We start from the raw sequence: 18,889 nt of genomic DNA on the forward strand, positions 1-18,889 counted from the left end.
GATATACAGTTTTAAAATATATTTATATTTGTCTTATTATTACATTATTATCAACGTCAGTAGTGTTACTAGTGTTACCAGACATTCGACAGAAAAACTGGTGGAGCTAGCATCCAATCACAAGGACGCGTTAAAATAACAAGCTAGCCAATCGCAGAACATTAAGTCAGGACTTTGTGCAAAACAGGTGGGAAAAGAAATGCTTGCCAATTAATATAGATTATTCATTAGAGGACCCACCTACCTTAATGTGTTTACATGGCACAGCATTGGGTTTGTTGGCCTCAGCTTAACTTTGTGCCAACAATAGACATCCATGGTTAAACGTGTTAGCTAACAAATATAGATGTGAATATCAATGTAAAAGTCAAATTCTTGACTCATGTCTTTAATGAACCAATGATGCATTATCTGTTAGAGTCTGGCTAGTGTCTTTGTTGTATGCAATTCCCCCCCAAAAAAGCCTAAAAATAATTGAAAAGGCACTGTCCACATTATCAAGGTACCTAAATGGAATGTAGCCATGATAAATGTGCTGTCTTCAAACATGTCCACATACTATACAGCGGCATTAGAGGAATGACTGTGGACAGTGGACAGCATTCTCCCACCTGGGAAGACCAAGCAGGCCTACTGTCCAAGCAGTCCTTGCTGTCATTGAAGCCCATGGGGAAAAAAAGAACATGGCCAAACTTAGCTGTGAGTTAGCATCATCAGTCACTCTCATGTTGTATGCTGCCCTAGACTGGAGTTGAAGGAGGGCCTGATATCATACCATGAGTTTCAGCCTGGGCTCACCCTCAGTTCCTGTTGGTGGGAGGGGTTGCAGGAAGAGCAAGCCACATCACGTAAGCCAGTCTTGCCAATCAGCCAATCTGAGCTACTAAACACAAGGGTAGAGACAGATATGATATGAACTTTTGTAAATGTTAAACACCAGTTGTGTCCAGTCAGTAATGTTTGCTACACCTGGGAAAATACCAAAACAGGAATTCAGCTCCTTTAACATGACAATGGGTAAGTGCCCCTCCGTGTGAAGGCGAGAAAACGAGACACAAGACCACCCTGGCGGAAAAGGCAGCGCATCCTGTTCACTGAGCAGCACTGAATCACTGTCATCCTCAAGAGGTCTAATGTAAGCACAAAGGAGCAAGGCCTCAGAAGAGCTGAGACTTCCCTTCACCCTCACTGTCATCATGGCAAAGCAACATTTGAAGAGATGACTGAAAAAAAGCCCAACCAACAAACCTAGGACACTTGTTACATGCAACATGCTTAGTGCCAAGACACATAAACCACTGCCGGTGTGGGTCAACCATGGTGACCGAGTGGGAGCAGGAAAAGCAGAGTTGTGCACAGTCTTCTCATGAAGCCATAGAAAGTTAAGTTCTTGTCTGCTGTTGTTGAAGAAAAGTTATAGAATGGGTTGGATACTTCCATTTTGTGGGAGCAGCCTGAATAACCTCATACTGACTGGTTAAATGTGTACATGACACAAACATGCAAAATTACAATATGATAAGATAAAAAATAAAATGACGTACTTCAGAGAGTATATGATATCAACACAAATGAACAAGACAGTTAGGTCAGTCAGTCGAGTTGCTGAGTAACAGATATTTCACTTCTTTAACAGCTCACATCCAAACATAATTTTTCCATACTCTTGTCTTTGGTCTGGGACAATATGTAGGAGCGTTTGTCATTGGTTATCAGGGGATGATATATAGTCTAGCCTGCAGAGAAACATATGTTGTGCTTTAATCTAGATTGCATAGGCCAGTATTCATGGCCAGCAGCTGGAGAAAATCACAGGAGACGAAGAGTCCACCGTGGAGAAAGGAGACATACTGCCTGCCTGCCTGGCAGATGCTGGTTCTTGTTATCAGCCCTCTCTCCACCTTATTTATGTGGTGACTTACAACCCGACACCCTCTTTTTCCCCTCGCACAGTGCTTCTTTGCCCACACAGATACAAATTTTCGTATGAATAATTGTCAGTTTTGTTGCTCTCGTTGCCCATAGATATCACTCGATTGCACATTCTGGTTTTTTACTAACAACAAACATGTTCTGATGATTTAGGCAATCCTTAAATAACATTAAAGACAGGCAAGAGCTATGAGAGAAGGTTGCAAATGAGAAACCATGTGCTCTTGTGGCAAAAAACAAAACAAAAACAGAATTAAGCCTTATGGTTAGTTAGAAATTTGAAACTATGGATACTGGCTTAGCTATTTTAAAAAGCAAGCAACACTTCCACTACAGGAAAAAACCCTTATCAATAGAAAATGAAAGGAAACTTAGAGTCTACAGCCATGCTAACGTCTCTGTGAGGCTGTGCTTAGGCTCAGCAGTGCCAGCTAAAATCACAATAAAAATGTTTACATGCTGATGTTTAGCAGGTAATGTTTGTATGGTGGCCATCTTAGTTTCGCTTATTAGCATGATAACATTTGCTTATTAGAAATACAATGTGCAGCTTGGACTGATGGAAATGTCATTAGTTTTGCAGGTATTTGGTCATAAACTGAAGACATTGCCATCCCTAGAGCCACCCTGATAGCTTGCAAAAAAGACATTACACTGACGGATACAAAGTCAGGACTCAGGACTGGAAATATAAATTTTTTTTTTGCAGTAATGCTTCAAAGCTTATTTCAATGTGTTTAGAAAAACCTCACGCAGGTGTTCAGGAGCATTCCCTGTTTATTCAGGTGCAGGGAGACTTGTAGTTATGTGGTACAATTCCAATATCTTTAACAGTTCCTATAGTCTCAGAAGCAGGAAAACATCCGTACAAGCTTCTCATCTCCTCTCTGCCTCATATCCATATATTAGTTTCTCTTTTACGCCCCAGTTCCACACTGCTGCTCTCTTATTGACAAGCCCCTACTGTGATATTTATGTCACATATTTAATATGGACATGGGAATGATTATCAAATCCATAGTTGCCAAGAGAGTCCGATCTGCCTTAAATAATGGATGAGCAAGGATGCGACTCAATTTGTGAGGCCGCACAGAAAGACAGGACAAGTGCAGCCATCGACCCCTCCGCCCACCCCCATCGCTTTCTCCCTCCCCGGAACGTCATTATTCTGGTCGATCTTTTCTCCCCTCGCTTGACATCATTCAATGCAATCATCCTTCAATAAAAAACCTGCTTGTAATAAAAGGAACAACCCAGGTCAATACACAGAATATGGAGAAGGATGACTGTTCTAGGAGACAGCGTATAAATGGGCCTCTTTATCAAAGCGGATAGCCGCCTGGTGCCTTAACAGGAATTCGACCGTGGATGGAGTTATCATTACTGTTACCCTTTGTATCATCGGTGTTTGTGCTCTGTGAATATGAGGAAGAATGATGGCTGCATTAATGAATCAATGGGCTAATGAAGCAGCCATTGTGTTGGTTTATTGAAATACACTGAGGAAAATTTAAGACTTCGGCAGCATCTCTGCGCTGAATGCTCTGCCGTCATATTACTGGATTGCCACACTCACCCATAGCAAAGGAAGAAATCAGATTTGACATTTTCTAAAATGTAGTGAATGGCATCTATCATGTGACAGCTGCACATGAAACTACATGATGTGCAAGGAAAGAGTGTTGGAGAAAAGAAAAGAGCAAAAAGGAAACAAAGTTCACACCATTGTCACATGCTGTTCTTCAACTACACACAAGCCAGTCTGGACTGAGGATGGTTCGAGGGTCAAATTAGCTGACAGGGTAATTTTGTAAGGACGACATGCAGAGCTGCTGATTATCCCTGAGCTAGCATCATTTTTGTTTATCAAAAAATGTTAATTGCCTGTTTTTACGAGTAGGAAAAGATTAAAAGTTAATAGGAGAGACTAAATAAACACAATGCAATTGCATGAGGCTGTAGAAGATGGTAATTAATTTGTGGCCACCCCTGAGCTAATTAGCTAATATAAAGCAGGAAAAAAGAAGTTAATGAGGCTTAATGTAACTGATACACTGAAAAGTTTAGACTAATGAATTTATGAATGTGTGAGGAAATCAACTTCATGCTCGCTCCAACATTCGAGAGGCACCTCCTGGAGATGGAAAACGTACTTGTTGTAACTTGATCACCTTTGATGTGCAATGTAAGAGTTTAGCGCTATATCGAATTTCATAGTGTGAAAGCAGAATCAGAAGAACCGCCACCATGTTGAGCAAGAGATGGTGGACCATAGGAGGGCCCATACCAGCCCAGCGGTTAGTTTGTTTTGTGAATCCTCAGGGTGTAGCTGGTCTGACTAAACAGGAGCTTGTATATTGGGAGGTCTGGGGAGGTCAGTTTGTCTGGGGAAAGGGAGGAACAGAAAATAATAATCTACTGCTAGCATCCAGTGGGGCTCATGGTGAAGATGGTCCAGGGGGCTATGTCATAATGTCAGCTGCTACATGCCAATCCCAGCATACACCAGCATCTAAACTACACCTTTCATATCCTCTGCTGGGTCCTGAGTGATTGGGATGTCACTTCTTAGCATGTTCATACCTCTCATATCTATCTGTCTTCTCACCTCTGATGTTCATTTTAAGAAACAGCTTATTATTTCACTTACTACTGTGCTGACCGCAGAGGACATTACTTACACTCAATAGGGTCACAATGGCATTTACTGTTGACACTACGGACTAAGGTTCATGGGTAATTTGAATGAAATTATAGGGCCGTGATGAATCCTGCTAGTGAGTGGGAGCCAGAGTGGTGAGGTAATCAGGTAATTGCAGCTTTCATAAATGCAATTTATCACAAAGGCAAAGGCCAGCAGTGGTAGCTGACTAGCTAGCACGTTTGCCATCTCTTCAGACTGACCTGCAAAGCTTTCACATGGTGACATGTGTCTTTATGAGCTGTAGGGAAGCATTAATGGGTGATAAGACAGAAATACCCCCATCAAAGCATCCCTGTCATATTACATAAATCAGCTCTCTAAATGGACATCTTCCCACACAGTTTGCTTTCTTGTTCATGGTTTACAGCAGGTCATTTGTCAATCACACTTTGATGGAGCAGCGCAGATGCTATTAATGACATTCATATAATAGATTTAGTGTCAAAGACTATATTGCAAAGTCACAAATGGGAATCTGATGGATGAGCTGGTGTGCCATGCAATCTGTACAGTACATAATCAGCACTGGCAGGTAGCATATCACTGAAAAGTGAAAGTGCAGCACAAACACAACATGTTTGTTAAATGAGCATGAACACAGATTATACTGCTGCTTATTTATATGAATTATGTCAATGTTACATTTCTTCAACACAATTTTGGTTTTGTGAAATACCACAATTTGGACACCATGTATCCTCTTGATTGTCATGAAAAAAGGTTACCTAAGAGTTAATTTTCAGCAATTAAAGAACTGTGGGGTTACTGTTAAAATGGCTGCATTTATATACTGCTTTACAATTTGCCTCTCATTCACACATTCACACACGCACACTCACACACCGATGGCAACCAAGGACACTTCGACATGTGGACAGGAGGAGCTGGGGACTGAACCACCAACCCTGTGATTAGTGAACAACCCGCTTACAGCCGCCATTCTTGAGTTTAGAGAATAGTTTGACAATTTAGGAAATGTCGAACTATTCTCGAACTATTCTGTATTAGCTTCCGTGTTGAGAGTTAGTTAAGAAGATTGATACCGCTCTCATATCTGTCCATTATATTTAAAGCAAAAGCTAGCTGCTGATTAGCTTAGCTTAGCATCAGGACTGGAAATGGGGAAAACAGCTCACCTACCAGCAACGCCAATTGCCATGTTGTATCTTGTTTGTTGAATGCGTACAGAAACTTAAGTGGAAAAACCACAAGTTGTGGTTTTATAGTTTTCTTATCTGGGTGCAGTAACTAGGTGCTAAGTGGATTTCTTTACCTTTGGACCAAGCCAAGCTTTCCCCATTTTCCAATCTTTATGATAAGCTAAGAATTGCTAATTGGCTGGTGGCAGTAGATTTACGTTTAGCATAGAGACATGAGGTATAAATCTTCTCATCTAACTCTCAGCAAGAAAGCAAATAAATGTGTTTCCCAAAATGTCAAACTATTGCTTTAAGAGTTTGGCAAGGGAAACATTTGTAAGGTTTTTGTCACAGATTAATAAAATAAATATTAACATGTAGTGAATTCATTGGAAATGATAAAAAATGGTAAAAATGTGTATGCATATAACATATTTTTGTTACTGTACATGACATATACATATATCATCCAGCATGCTAGTTCAATGACAGACTAATACCTGTTTCTACTCTGCCCTATTTCAGTTAATACATGATGAGAAATCATGTTGCTTTTACTTTCTGTTCACAAAGCACACATTTCCATTTTAAGAATTTGTGCTCTTTTAATATAATACCAGATACTAGGTTCCAAAGCTGCATTGCAGAAACAGTACAGTACATCGATTTCAAATGATGAAATTTGGGATTCAGATGGTATCCTCATATTATTTATTGTGTTGGAGAACTGCAATGGCAATCTCAAGCAGAGTGCTCTTGGATGAAAAAACATTGCTGTTGACTTAGATCAGGTCTGATCTATATGAAACGCTGGTATCCAACCTGTTGAGAGGCATGTCGAAAGCTCTGTCACAACAATTTGTCCCCTAATTCGAAACTCTACAGATACATTCGAGGCTGATTCACGCATAGCCAGACTGACAAGCGGGTACATGTCATCAAAAAAAAGGGAGGACAAAACCAAGCAAAATTAATAGAAGCTATGCGTGTTGATGTAATGATCCCCGTTTTGTCCTCTGTAATAGCCTTTGGTAGACGGTCATGAAAAACACAGGAGAGAGATGACAAAGGCTTTGTTTATGGGTCAAATACTCATTTCATAAGAGCCTCCCGCAGAAAACTGAAACATGATAGGTCAAATACAGGTCTAAATGCCTTTTCCAGTTTTCCTATTTTCCCATTTCAACATATCCATCTGGTGTCCGTGCTCTCTCGCCTCTGTAATGGAAAACTATTGCAGAAGCATTTCTCCGTCAGCCGGGGTCAAGAGGTCATCACTGATGTCACTCTCAAAGTAACCAGTGGCAAATAGGTCCTGACATGTGCTCTCCAATGAGAGAATGAGACTGGACAGCTCCTCTGGCTTTCCGACTGATAAGCCATGAGAATATGTGAGGCTTGGAGCATCACGGCCACTGCTTCTGCCTTTTGAGAGACTAATACCAGCTGCTCCATTAAGGCACAAATAACAACTGGGTGATCTGATGGAGAGGCATGTTTTTTTTTTTTTTACCTCCCACAATGCAATTTGTCAGTTTGACAAATTGAGAATGTGGCGTTTGTTTATATATATATATCTATATATCTATAGATATATAGATATATATATTTTTTTTAACTTTGTAATGTTTTGTGCATGCATTTAAAATTCAAAATTCTCTGTATTACAAGAGATGCCATTTTACCTCTCAGATTTTTGTTTCACTACATACAAGTGACACTCTTCCTCTTTCCTCCTGCTTCCATCTCCTTCCCATCTTCGTCTCAAGTGTTAGAGCAAAACAAATTCTTCTTGTTCACTGTCAGATGCATGTCGTGTAGATTGTGATTTGTAATGCACATCCCGGTCTAGTACAGATTTCTACGCCTGTTTGTTGTATACAGGCGTGCAGTGCGTTGTCATGTAGCGTGACCGCTCACTCTCTGCCCTGGCTCCCCATCTTCAATCTCATCTGTTCTCCTGTAAGTGCAGAATATACTCTAGGAATAACATAAATTCCAAAAAGGAAACATGGCAAGAGTTAAAATATAAAACCTAAATCCTAAAATGTATACCTGATATTTTAAGAGAGCTTTGGTTTCTTTTTTCCATCACTCCTTTCCCATCTCTATCTCTTCTCTCTGTCTGACTCTCCACTCCGCTAGTCAGAGAAAGGATGACTGAATGAGCAGGAGACTGGCGTTTTCTGATAGAGTTACACCCCACAAATGGAGTCAATCAAGGGCCGGCTGAAAAAAAATCATTTTCTGACAGATATGTCAGCAAGATTGTCAGGCTTCCATGACAACAAATCCATAGCACTAAAAAGAAAAAAAGAGTGGTGGCGTTGGGGGGTGGGGGCGGGGGGTGGGGGTTAAGGAGAACCGAGAATCCTGGCACAGTGTAAAACAGGAATCCTCGGAGTGTATTCCCTCTCAATCAGAGCATTTACCTTTCAGCTGCCCATAACGCTATTTCATACCAATTATTGCCCCCACTGAGCAGGTGACAGGCTTGTGTGCCAATGGCAGCGCCACGCAAACTCCCGGTAATCCTGAAATGACGGATTGGGAGGGAAGCCTTGCAGTGATTTGTGACAAAGTAACTGAACATAGACTTCTGTACTTAGAAACGTGAGAGTAGTTTGTCTTCATGCTTATGGTAACACTCTCCACTTTGATTTGATGCATGGGTTTCTGTCCGCCTCACCAATATACTCTCTCGGCTTACAGGGGCCATCACCATTCAAGTTCTAAATTGAAAAATTGCTGTAGGGTGTCCATTTGTTGTTTACTGTGTATTAATCGATAAAAGTGGTGGTTTTTGTTTATGGGAAATATCCTTTGATATCATCATAATTAATAGTAACATCATCGATTTCACTTTGCGGGTACTTTTAATCCTTTCTTTTGTTTTGTTGCACCTTTATTCTAATGCATCAAACTTCTCCAGCATTGTTGCTGCAGAGGCGAAGCAGACATATTCACAGACAGACCATAAAGATGGTCGCTTTGTTTGACTGTTACCCATAAAACCCCCAAACCCCTCTTGCTTGTAATTTTTTTTTCCGCCAAGCCCTTAAGTCTTAAAGCTTCCCGCCTGTTATATGTCCTCCACATCAATATGTCACCTAGTTCCGCCACAGCAGGATGTCAACTTAATGCAACACCAGGGTTAAGAAAACACCATCTTTGCCTGCTGACTGATAGCCTGTCAACGCTCACACAAAAAGTTTAGAAATTTGATCCACCTGTCATCTTGCCGGTGATTATGAATCTCTTCCTCTAGCAGCTCCGATGCCCATTCAGATGCAGTCTAGCTTGGCCTGGCTCAGCATTAGTTACATGGATGAGAGAGCAAACTTCAAATCACTCCAAGTGAGTGAGAGAGAAAGAATCCAGCTCATCTTAATGTAAACAACTGGGCCCAGTGGTGAGCCCACCAAAATAGACACCACTGTGGGGAGGACTTTCTTCTCTTGTATCTTAATCTTGTAATTTGATTTGATTTATAGGAGTCATACAGCACAAATTGAGGCATCTGGATGATCTATGCATTGTCTTAAAATAAAACCATGAGGACAAATTGAACAAATTAATACTCAAGCTAAGATGTTGACATCTTTTCTTTGCCCCCCCCACCTTTTTTTCTTCCCATTTCATCCCCAGCAGACGACAGCAAACACAGAAAGAGAATATGTTTTTCTTTATCTCTAACCTTACAGTGAACTTCAGATGACCTTCTGAGTCAACTGCATTAGCTTTGTGGTCACACTAAAGAGTGTGTATGTGTGTGTGTGTGTGTGTGTGCTTGGGGGGGGTGCGAGAAGAGAGCGAGAAAGAGAGGGGGATTTTTCATGCTCTCCATTACAGTTGTTTAGGTTAGAGGGGTTAACTCAATGAGGCTAAGTAAGTTTGAACTGTGAATCACATCAGCAGACTTGTGCATTCACTTATGCACAATTGCAAATGTAAAACCCCAGAGGTAATCACATTACCTCTGCTTTGCCTTTATATAAATTGTAGGACTGAGGCATGGTGAACGACAGATATTAAGAGGTCCATAATTTATCATGCTCTTTTTAAACCATTATTATTTAGTGTTGTTTGTAGGAAAAGGAACCATTACAGTAGTTGCTGATGAAAGGGCTTTACTCATTCATTTCACCCACCTACATTCTCCAAGCTAGCAACCTTGCAACCTCAAAGCAGTTTGTCTAATCTGCTTTCTTCAAACTGCTAAAGAAAATTCATTGTTTTCAGTTTTCAGCTTTTACTTGACTGTGCCCCCTTTTTCTTTTCCCAGATAGAGCCTGAGACTGATTTATTATAGATTTTCTGAGTTTTGATTGTTTTGCTGAGAAGCAGGATGGGAAGATGGGACTTCCAGCTGCTCTGGATGCTTGGAAGTCCTGTGAGTCCTGGCCCGGCTGCCCTCCCGGCTGGTCCAGCCAAGTGGGCATGCGCTGTTATGGTCCGCGGCAGGGGGTTGATGGGGCTGCAGAGGCTGGGCCAGAGAGGCCACAGATGCCTTAAATGACTTGGCATGATGGGAAAGCAAAGGGGCAGGAGCACGGCTCGCAAGTAAATCAAAACAGTTTTTCGGTGATATGTGAGCAGGTGTCGGGATTGTTGTCAGAATCTACAAAGAAATAACAGCAACAACCAAATACACACAGACATGGTGGTGTGACGTGGAGTCACACTTGTGAGTTTCAAAATATTTGGTAATATAATATATATATATATATATATATATATATATATATATATATATATATATATATATATAATGTTTGGTCATTTTTGTTGTTACATTCAGTTATGCAAATAAAAGATAATGTTTTTGTTACATTTCCTGTACCCCTCCACACCTGCATTCTCAGAAATGTGAAGTTGAATTTTTAGCTTTAAAAACTGTATTTTAAAATTTTATCTCAAACTAATAGACAATTGGATTTTTTATTGTATCCAATACTGTCAAAAATGTAAATTTTTAGCAAGCCCAGTTAAACCAGTGTTGAAAGGAGAATTATCCCTTTCTCCTGGACTTTTTCCTTGCACACATTTGAACCAGGATGATCCCAGTTAGTCTTGGCTGACTGTCTCAAACAAAGATGCCCCAGGAAGGGCTTCCAACCTGCACTTGAATCAAGCACCCATGATACCAGACCACCAGAAGGGCCCCCATTAGATAGTAATTCATGTGGAAGCTGGGGGACCCCAATATCATTATCAAGCAACAGACCTGCCAGCTTTTTGTTGTGCCACAGTCTGGTGTGATGCACATTCTTTGACTCTGAGGGAAACAAATGTCTATTTTTCATGTTGGGAATTGCTTGGTCTTTCTAATTTAAAATAGAAAGTTTTACATGTTGCTTATACCTCCATAACAAATTACATGCTAGTAATGCAAAATTGATCTTTTGTATGAAAAAAAGATCCAAAAAGCATATCATAATTAAGTAATTTTAGGAGTCATTTATTTCTCTGATTGTTTACACCCTAATCATGGCTTTTTTTGATGTGCAACACTGGTCCATCAAGTTTTATGGTAATCATTTTAAACCACAATTAATCCCACTCAGTCCCACTACTCCCATTTACGTAGCTCATACTGCAGTTTACACATGTGGTATTAATAAATTCTTTATAAACAGTGGCTTTATATCAGTCTGCACAAGTGCATCGACTTGACAAAGTTTTATGCTGTGACATACACTTTAATAGATCATAGTAACGCCTGTGAATTCACATACATTCACAAAAAACAAACAAGAAACAAACAGTTCATCAGTGCACACCAGTACATAATAACTCACAGATATACACCATCTTTTGACTTTCTGCATGCTCCTCCAATTTCCAACACTCTCCTGTGACAGCGCTCAAGCACAGCAGCTCACACTGTGAAATGCAGGAAAAATGTAGGTGATCAGGTGGGACCCAGTGAGAGAGAGAGAGAGAAAAAAAAAGCCAAACTAGTCCCTTTAACTTTTTAAAGACTTTTCAGCATTTGTTCTGCACACTTACCTACGCAAACTCCAAGGGGCCACAGTGACTGGGGTCCCATTTCAGGCCCAGCGTGGAGCCGGAGAGCTCCTCAGCTGTAAAATGAGAGCGCCGGAGCGCAGTGTGAAAATGGATTAGCCTCGCTGAGATAAGGGGAGCCCTCAGCGAGCCATGCTTGCCTTCAATGGGGAAAAAGAACTGCTGTACAAATTGTTTTTGGTACATTAAGTACCTGTTACTTTATTTCACAGATGGAAAACAATAACACAGGCTCCGGGGTTGGAACCACCGCTGCACTGAGGAATGTGAGAGGTTTGGCCCACCTAGCGCCCTCAGAGTTTGCCCCTTTTTCTTAATATGCAAAGTGATTTTCATAAGGACTTTTGAATGAAATAATTCAACAGATTGACAAACATAACATGATGATAAATGACAATGTGCCAGGTTGGCAGCCAACAGGCTACTGAGGGAAATCATACAGAATATCAATGTTAATAAAAGATAAAATAAAAAAGGCTGAATGTTCCCACTCAGCAAACAGGGCAGGGATTTTTCATTAATAGGCCCGCTGCTGCACCAGGGCCCCCCAAATTAAATGAGTGTGTCAGATCCTGGATGATTTATACATTTGGACTGATCTAACAGCTCTGTGGAACAGCTATGACACCCTGACAAGCCAACAATGGATATGAAAAATGAGCCAATACCACAGCACTAAATCTGAGACTTTCAAAGCCAAACGCACACATAGAATCGAAACCTCTAACATACTCGGAAGAATAATGAAAATAAAGTGGGGGAAAAAAATCCCCATAAGATTCTCTGCACAATTTTAGCTAAATCATTCAGTGTTTATATGAATGGAGTGATGGAGACAAATTGGTCCGAGTAGAGAGTGGCAGTACTTTGCCTTTCTGATGTCTTTTTGTGGCTGCGAGGAGAGCACATCACTTTCCAGCTAAATGAGATATCAGGCCTATTGCTGAGCTTTGACTCAATAGGAAAATGTCAAATCAAGTTAGCGCTAAGGTGCTTTTCAAAACACCTCAATTCTCCTTCTGTTTCTATCAAATTTAAAATATGTATGCAATTTATTGTGTATTCCCCCACCCCTCTTTTCTTTCTGGTAGCCATGTTTAAAGAAAATGTTGTATGCTGCTCAGCAGCAGCAGAAACCAACATCAACCTTTCTCCAGTGAACATAGCAGTGGCAAAAGCTGTGTTTATAATTATGTTGTGTGGAAGGCTAGTGGCCTTACTCACTTGTTAGATGAAGTGATAAAAACCAACATGATGGACTAAAGCATTTTTGCTTTTCTTAGTATTGTCCTTTTACCCTCTCATTCTCTGTCTGATGAAAAACTGCACTTGGTGTTCCTCAGAGCTCAGCAGATTTAGAGGAAACAATTACCAGTCCGGTGATCTCTGCTTCCCCAGTCCTGCCGATAAAGACCCAGCGCCCTGAGGTATGGTCTGAAAATGATACAGTTTTAAACGGGTTAAATTTCATTGTCCATCCCCCCCTCATTTCCCCCCCTTCTCTCCCTCTGAGGTTTTATTTCACAAAAGTGTGAACACATTTTTTTGTCGATGGGGGCAAAAAAAGAGAGAAACAATAAAGAATATGAAAGGTCCATCTTCACAGAACATTAGACATTGCAAAACAACCCAAAGCTATGATCGGATATATCAAAACTGACAAGTAAAAGTTGATTGCTGAGTGTCTATTGATTGAGCTATATTTCACTCGGAGAGCACAGCCTCATAGTTGTCTTCACAGTGCAGTAAACCCTGCTGCAGAGCCACATGTAATGGAGATGGTCAGCGTAAATACACAGAAATAGTCAGTATGCTACAGTTGGTAACTTGTATTATTATGTACACATATAACGTCAGGTAAATGTTTCACTGCTCAAAATGACAGTATCATAAGTCTATAAATTTTTCGGCACAGTTAAATCTATGCTGGCAGTGCTATGCAGAACGTTTGTGCCGTTTGGGTCGTGTGTGCGTGTATGTATCTGTCAGCAGCTAATCTCGCATACTTCAGTTTGGATTCTTGTTTCCGCTAGGGATGACGTACATGGCGGTCACTTTAGTGTTGGCAGATTCTTTTGTTGGCATTTTCGCTTTGAAATTGACATTTTACATCACTGGTGTTTTGGAATTGTCCGAGGTTTGTCTCCATATAGCCTCTCTATTCTGGTTGCACCTTGAAAATTTAACCTGCATATTGTCTCTCCTTCATTCCACTACTCTCATACATACACGCTTGGTTGGCAATATTATGGTAATATTCACACATATATATGTACATATACATATATATATATATATGTATGCATGTATATATACAGTATGTACACACTCAGTGTATGTGTATGTGTATTAGATAAAACTAATACAGTCTAATACAAATCCTGCTCAGTCCTACAATAAATCCCACCTTCACGAAGGTCATATTGTTTGCTGAAACTGTTTTAAAAAGCGTTGAGTCAACTGTATGATCATTTTGGAGGCTGTGGTTTGTGATGCTGTTGAATTGAATTGTGTGATACTGACAGATGTTTCCTTTTTTGTCCACCCCATTTACATCAATGTTGCTAGCAGTAGATTGTTATGTTTCAGAGAGCTTGTGCATCTGCATGCTGATATTTTACCAAGCGAATATATTTTTTGTCTGGTCTCGATATGAGGCCAATTTGTTAAGACCAATTTGTTATTGTTCAGTTCTAAAATTCAGAGACAAAAGTAATTAGTTTTTGTCCATCTTTCAGTTCAAGCAGTGGCCAACAGTGATTGGAGCTTGAAATTTAAACTTTCAGCCCACCGCAAACATCCCTGTTGATCCCTGTTGGTCGCAACACACCATATACAGTACACAATAATGGTGGGGATGAGTGCAAAAGCTGTTTTTCTGTAATAATGTGAATATGCCTTAGATATTGCTTATATACAATGTCATAGAACACAGTTAAGTAAGTTGCTGGTGGATGACATGACTGTAGCTGATGGCACAAAGCCCAATAACACCAAACTAATAGTCTAATAAATGCTAACCCTAGTGAGTGTCACTGTATTATTACAGTTTGCAGATCCTTTACTGGAATAATTTGACATTTTGGGAAACACACGTTTTATCTTGTTTGCCAAAATGTTGATGAGAAGATTGATACCCCTGTCATATCTGTAAGGTAAATATGAAGCAACCGACAGCAGCCGGTAAGCTTAGCTTAACACCAAGGCTGGAAACAGGGGGGAAACAACTAGCCTGGCTCTGTCCGAAAGTAACAAAATCTGCCTACCAGCACCTCTAAAGCTCACTAATTAACACATTATATCTTTTGTTTAATCCGTAGAAAAACAGGAGTGTAAAAGACAAATCGCGCCTGCTGGCGTTAGCTTCATATTTAACGTACAGACATGAAAGTGGTATCAATCTTTTCATGTAACTCTTGGCGAGTTGGCAAATAAGTGTATTTCCCAAAATGTCAAACTATTGCATTATTGTTTGGCAAGGGTTAGGGTTAAGGTTGTACGGTGTTGGTCACAGTTTGGTTATAAAAATATATTATATACAATTATATTAAAAGGTAAAGCGGTGGCGATTTATGAGTGGTAAAAGTAAAGTTAGGTAATGAGGAAGATGAGAGTAGGCAGAAATGCACCGACTGTACGTTTTCCAGATTCTATCTGACCATGTGACGTTTAGTTATGATGAGCACGCAGTTCTATGATCATCTGTAATTTGTGTCTTTATCCCCCACAAGTAAAAGAAAGAGACAGGGGAAAGACGGGGATGAAAAATAGGAGAGATGCTGACAGGGAGTGAAACACTTGAGCTGTAGAGAAGACCAAGTGTACTGAACACAGCACAGCCCAGGAGTGATTGAATGATCCCATTCTGGGCTCTTTGTTAGACACTACGCAGCAATGTATGAAGATTGATACACAAGTGCTCGACTCGGTTTGCTGGATCATCAAACGGATTGATATTATACTCCAGCCAAGGATGAAGACAAAGTAAGTGTTATCATACTCAATACTGGGGCTTGTCAGAGGCGGGAAATCATCCAGTGTCACTGGTTATGGGAGCATTTCGCACTGTCATGAGAATTTATCTGGGAGATGTGCCGCTCTATGGCAGTCTGCAGCTGACTGTGGAGGCCCCGGCTGTAACGTTAAGATCTTAGCTAAAGATTGAATTACAACATCGTCCTTTGGACTACATTTATTTCACCACTATCATGTTTGTCCCCACAGACACTGTAAATCCCCGGTCTTCTTATCAAGTGGCCATTTATTGTCGTTCAAATAACATTATTCATGGTGATATCATTATTTAGATAACATACACATTGCAGAAAATGATTTGTTTATCTGTTGTACAACGCAGGCTTCCTACATTACCCCTGAGGTTTCTGCAGCCTCCTCATTATTCCTTAGTGCTGGAAGCACTCAGTAAAAAAGTGAAGGTAACAACAGATGTATCTATTTGGGGTTCTATTGAGGGTGTTACACGTGGCTTTTTACCAACATTAAATGAGTACTGCGCTAAACAAACCATGGTATATAGTAACTGTCGTTTTGTACAACATAATAGCCTCTATACTGAATTTCATACGAGGCCATTTGGATTTGGTTTGGACTTGGCTGAATTTCTTTACGGTGCAGAACAAGAGCAGAGCATTTTACCTCCAGAGCAACACTCCAAGCTTTGAGATTCTTGTAATTACAGCTTGTGGAATAAGTGACAGAGACATATTGAAAGTGAAAAATTGCATCAAACATGTTCCTTTTTCCAACAAACCAAAGAAAAAGTGAGCAGTAAAGCTCTGCAAGAGGAAGCAAATGTGGTTTCAATTTGAGAAACAAGACTTCAGATACGGCATAGAGGTCTCATTGCTTTCATTTGACAGTGTTCTATGTGTAACAGTTATGCACTAACATCCTTTAAAGTGTGACATTAGTACTGTAATTATTTAGATTGGGCACTTTAATCCTTTGCTAATTAGATAAATGTGTAGCCCACACGTTTCTTGTAGGTGGGGCTTCTTCAGATGTAGAACACATTTTTAATATGGCACACCATAAAAGTTAGATTTTGTGTACTGTTTGTGTGATTATGGGATTAGTTTAGCTACAGAAGAGTTCATGTTTGAATGGTCTGAAGCATGAAGACAATGCCTATAGGAGTGGCTGTGTGAACGTACCCCTATATAAGGAATGTAATTTGTGTTACTTTCATTAGCTAATTATCTATTCTATAGACATATTGATGTTTTCTGTATGGATTGTGATTGCTGGATGTCTCCTGGTGGTCGTTGGTGGTGTCAGACTGAGGTTGCCAATGCAGTTCAAATGCTGGTAGATGGTGAAGGGGTTCGAGTTGTAGCTCTGCAGTTTGATGTGTCTCTAAGCGTGGTCAACCGACTATGGAGACGTTACCAGGAGACTGCAGTACTGCAGGAGACAAGGTCAAGGTCGTTTGCGTATTGCAACATCTAGACAAGAACGTTATCTCGTCACCTCGTCTCATCCAAAATCGCAGGAGTACAGCTCAATCCTTGGAAACTGACTTCCACGATGCTACCTGAGGTCACTTATCCAACCAGACTGTTAGGAATCGACTCCATGATGATGGTATGAAAGCCAGATGACACAGGTCACAGGCCCTATTCTCACCGTAGAACACCAAACAGCACGACTGAACCTTGCACGTGAACACCAGAATGGGCAACTTCGTCACTGGAGGCTGGTACTCTTCAGAGACGAGAGCAGGTTTACTGTTTCAACTAATGATAGACGTGTTCAAGTTTGGAGACGCCAGAGAGAGCGGTATGCTGACTGCAACATTGTTGAAGGTGATGGGTAAGGTGAAGGTTCCGTCATGGTTTGGGCCAGTGTGTTTGGGTGGTCGTACAGACCTATGCGTGTCTCGCAGAGGTGGTATAACAGCCTATTGTCAGACTGTTTGCAGGCGCTGTTGGTGACTTCATTTTAATGCAAGATAATGCCCGTCCCCACACAGCTCAGGTGTCCATGACCTTCCTTGAGGACAGAGGTATCTCTGTGATGGACTGGCCGGCCAGGTCTCCTGACCTAAACCCAATCGCGCATGTCTGGGACATACTATCCAGGCTTGTTAGAGGCAGAGATCATGCTCCAGATAATGTTCAGAGCCTTACCAATGCCTTAGGTGATGAATGGCAGGACATACTCCAAAATGATATCGTACGGATCATCAGGAGTATGCCAGTTGTTGCCGGCAGTGTGTGAATGCTAGAGGGGGGCGCACAGGTAATTAGAGAATATTTGTGGTAATAAATGTGACTTGGTGCTAAGCATATATTTTCAAACTGTTTTTGGTGCAGGTTTTTGTATGAGTGTTCCTTAAGGTTCCTTGTGTTAATGTTTCATTATTTCGTGGATACTGTCTCAAATACAACCATGCACTATTTTTTTTTGTCCATTGTGGTAATAAGAAATATTATTCAAACTATATCTGTAACTATATCTTGTTTTGAGTCACCTCATAAGCTGAAGCTCATAAGGGTGAGATGGTTAGCCCTGTGTAGAAATTTTCCTTAGATTTATTTGGTGGAAGAAGTATTCAAAGTAGCAATACCACAAATTATTGTTTGTGTTTTGTGCTGTTTTTATGTATTGTCTTGTTAAGTTTTGTGTATTTTAAAGGCCCATCAAGGGACAACATAAGGCTGTAAATGCTGTGATATGTTGCATTGGTCCATATAGCCTTTTACTTGTCCATGTAAAAATAAACATTAAACACGTCTAAAATGTTGCTTAAGTAAAAGTAAAGAAGTATTAGCAAAATCAACAAAATGTGCTTAAAGTATCAAATGTAGTAGTACTCATTATGTAGCCGAATGGCACCTGTTAGTGTTATGTTATTGTATATTACAATAATGGATTATTATTACTGCTGCATTAATGTGTAAGCAGCATTTTAATGTTGCAAATGGCTGAGATGCAATATTTTACAGACTGTTGGGTGGTTCAATCTGAAACAGTCTATCATATTTTATAAGATTATTTTCTTTATAAGAAATGTAGTGAACATTTTTTTTTATTGAAATGTAGTGTTAAAAAAAGTCGAAAA

At 40.3% G+C, this 18,889-nt stretch overlaps 1 long non-coding RNA gene across 2 annotated transcripts in view; it reads right to left on the reverse strand.

Moving 5' to 3' along the window:
• Positions 1–11,352: 11,352 nt before the first annotated feature.
• Positions 11,353–18,889, reverse strand: part of LOC122881696 — an 80,612-nt gene continuing 73,075 nt past the window's right edge. The window contains exons 4-5 of one of the 2 annotated variants that reach the window (XR_006379206.1): positions 11,788–13,239; positions 11,353–11,661 (exon numbers count right to left, since the gene is read on the reverse strand). This is a non-coding gene — a long non-coding RNA (uncharacterized LOC122881696). Of the gene's footprint in view, positions 13,240–18,889 lie in introns of both variants that reach the window. The other variant, XR_006379205.1, reaches the window with a different exon arrangement.

This window comes from Siniperca chuatsi, linkage group LG9 (genome assembly GCF_020085105.1).
Source record: "Siniperca chuatsi isolate FFG_IHB_CAS linkage group LG9, ASM2008510v1, whole genome shotgun sequence".
Taxonomy (NCBI): domain Eukaryota; kingdom Metazoa; phylum Chordata; class Actinopteri; order Centrarchiformes; family Sinipercidae; genus Siniperca; species Siniperca chuatsi.